Source organism: Aulonocara sp. 'chitande type north' Nkhata Bay, linkage group LG2 (genome assembly GCF_057382095.1).
Source record: "Aulonocara sp. 'chitande type north' Nkhata Bay isolate Kocher_YH1m ecotype deep benthic linkage group LG2, A_spYH_male_GT1.1, whole genome shotgun sequence".
NCBI classification, from domain to species: Eukaryota; Metazoa; Chordata; class Actinopteri; order Cichliformes; family Cichlidae; genus Aulonocara; species Aulonocara sp. 'chitande type north' Nkhata Bay.
The window spans coordinates 14,907,389-14,910,876 of NC_141345.1; positions in this window are offsets into that span (position 1 = coordinate 14,907,389).

Consider the following 3,488-nt stretch of genomic DNA (forward strand, 5'->3'; position numbering starts at 1 on the left):
CCAAAATCCGGAACGACTACCGAAGATAGCCATGTCGTGGAGACCCGCCCGGGGGTCACGGAGCCGCGGACGACCAAAACAGACGTGGAGACGGTCATTCATTGAGGACCTGAAAGCGGTCGATCTTTCATTGGACGAGGATGGAGATGTGGCTGCAAACTGAGCCCGTTGGCAATCCCTTGCCTCCCAAAGGAGGAACTAAGTCTAAGTCTAAGTAAACTGTAAGAAGACAACCGTCAAGGTTAGGTTTTTTTAACAGTGGGTGAATAACAGTTCAAGTTCAAGTTCAAGTTGGCTTTATTGTCACTTCAACCATATACATTTAGTTCACAGTGAAACGAAACAACGTTCCTCCAGGACCAAGGTGCTACATGCAACATAAATTTACAACATAAGTTAACACTAAACTAGCTAACTAAGAGGCCTAGTTAGCTGGCTAGCAGAGACAAGATGGACTGACCTAACATAATTACAACATAAATTAACAAAAAACTAACTATCTAACTATCTAAGGAAGACTAGGAAGTAAAGAAGTTAGTGCAAAAATCCAGTAATAATATTGTGCAAAAGAGCATTTACAGGTTGGTGTGTACGATAGTTTGGTGGTGTAGGTCGGTCTGGGTCGGTGTGTTTGTGCTTGTGTTGATTAGTCAGTCTAGACTCAATGCTTGAGGTAGTTAAGTTAAGCTGAGTGATAATGTTGTGTGTGTGCGCGTGTGTGTGTGTTTATCAGTCCAGTCCCTTTTTGTTGAGGAGACGGATGGCTTGTGGAAAAAAGCTGTTGCACAATCTGGATGTGTGTGCCCGAATGCTTTGGTACCTTTATCCAGATGGTAGGAGTGTGAAGAGTGTGTGAGAGGGGTGTGTCCGATCAGCCACAATGCTGGTGGCTTTGCAAATGCAGCGTGTAGTGTAGATGTCCTCAATAGAGGGGAGAGAGACCCCGATGATCTTGTCTGCTGTTCCCACTATCCGCTGTAGGGTCTTGCGGTCCGATATGGCACAGTTCCCAAACCAGACAGTGATACAGCCACTCAGGATACTCTCGATAGTTCCTCTATAGAAAGTGGTCAGGATCGGTGGTGGAAGCTGGGCCCTTCTCAGTCTTCTCAGAAAGAAGAGACGCTGTTGGGCTTTCTTGTGCAGGGAGCTGGTGTTGAGGGACCAGCTGAGGTCCTTCTCCAGGTGGTGAGACACAGCACCTGGTCGTTTGGAGGAGAGGTGGACTTCCTCACCGCCACGTCGTTCTGCCTGTCGAACCGAGCGTAGAAGCTGTTCAGCGCAACTGGGAGGGAGCCGTGGCTCCTGGTGGCCAGGTTTTCACCTGCTTCAGAACCGGTTTTGATCACCTGACGAGTGGTCTGTATGCTGGAATTAGCATAACAGAGATGTGGTCTGAGTAGCCAAGGTGGGGGCGGGGCTCTGTGCTTTATGCGCCGGGCATGTTTGTGTAAACAAGATCCAGCGTGTTTTCCCCGCTCATTGCAAAGTCCACATACTGATGGAATCTAGGAAGCACTGACTTGAGATTTGCATGGTTGAAATCTCCAGCAACAATAAACAGTCCATCCGGGTGTGTATTTTGCAGTTCACTGATCTTTGTATACAATTCCCCTAGTGCTTCCTTAGCATTAGTGCCAGGTGGAATGTACACGCCGATAATAAAAAAAACAGTGGTGAATTCCCGTGGTAAATAAAAAGGTCTGCATCTAACAATCACAAACTCCACCAGCGATGAGCAATAACTAGAAACTAGCACAGAGTTCTTGCACCATTTCGCGTTGATGTAAACACACAAGCCGCCACCGCGAGTCTTACCACACAGAGCTGAGTTTCTGTCGGCGCGAAACGAGGCCAGCCCGTTTAGCTGAATAGCGGCGTCCGGTACTCTGTCGCTGAGCCATGTCTCCGTTAAAACAAAGACACAGCAGTCTCTAACCTCACGCTGTGTAGCCTGCTGGAGTCGGATGTAATCCAGTTTATTATCCAGGGAACAGGCGTTGGATAAGATGATGGACGGGAGAGCCGGCCGGCTAGGGCTTTTTTTTAAAAAAACAAAAAAATAAATAAATAAACACGTTACACACAAAAACGATGTAGCACCAAATTTTGGCTCCGGAGCGGCCGCTGCGTGCTACTGCCGCGCCGCCAGCTGGGTTAGATCAATCAGCATTCTTACAATAACCAGGGACCTGACCAGAAACCAATGAAGTATTGATAATTGTAAGCATACAGGGACTGATTGACTGAAAGACATTTTTAAACAAAGATCCAGGGAAAATATCAAGAGAGCAGCAGGACGCTTTCATCAAATTAACTAATTTGAGCAGCTCAGATAAGGACACAGGTAAAAATATTTCTAAAATAATAGGCCTAGGTGGAGTTGGAGCAGACAAGAGTGACACAGAAGGAGAGATATTGTTCCTGACATTACTAACTTTTTCAACAGAGAAAGAAAGAAAGTTTTCACAATCTTCATTCGAGGTAACTAAAACAGACTGACCACTCCTTCAGTCAAATATTTTGGGTTTTCTTTTGGTAACCTCAACAGAAAACTAATAAGTCTTTACCTCCCCCACTTCTCTCTCTGTGCTCTCACTCTGTTTTTAAAAAAAATATCAATCAAATTCATATTAAAAATAAGAGAACCACATGAGTGAGGGAAAGCACACAGCGCATCAGCTCTCACCTCACTTCCTGCTATCAATTTCAGAGCAATTAGGTCTTGCAAAGGGTTTTAATTTCATGTGGGAAATTGAATTCTGTCAAGATATGATCTGCATTAAGACATGTTCACAGCCTAACACTATACTCTGCATATCTGTGACTGTATTGTACTGCTTCAGACACTCATCACACACACACGCACACATTCAAAGACCATTTTATCACACTTTGACAGGATGGGATCAATAAGGAGATACTGGGATATATTAATTGATAAAGGAATCTTAATAAGAAAGTCTATAGAAAAGCTGATAAGTGACATAACTGTTAGACAGCCGCAGCTTTTAAACACCAGACCCTGCTGACATGACTGCAAGCCTGCCTAATACAAAAACAGGAAGTAATGACTTAAATAAATATTTTCACATATTTTTAGTTTCCTTTAGGAGTGAGGTGAGTTTGTATGGTGCAGAGAGCATTGCTCAGCATTTTAACACATATGCTGGGGCTGAGAAATTAAAGTGGTCCATTCTCCAAAGCACAATTAGAAACAGTAAAGTATACAACAGCATCACAAAGTCAATCCATCGAGCTTTGTTCACTGAAACACGAAAAGCAATTTCATGGAATCCACTAAATCAAGAACACTGTCAGAGAACAGTTGTGAAAAAAATGCTATAAAGCAGTAATTTAAGAGGATGATTAGCACCCACTTTTTCTGAGGGGAGGGCAGAGTATTTTGCAGTGGATAGTAGTGTCACGTTGTTTTAACACCTCAACCAGAATGAGACCACCATTGTTGAAGAGAATAAACATTTAAC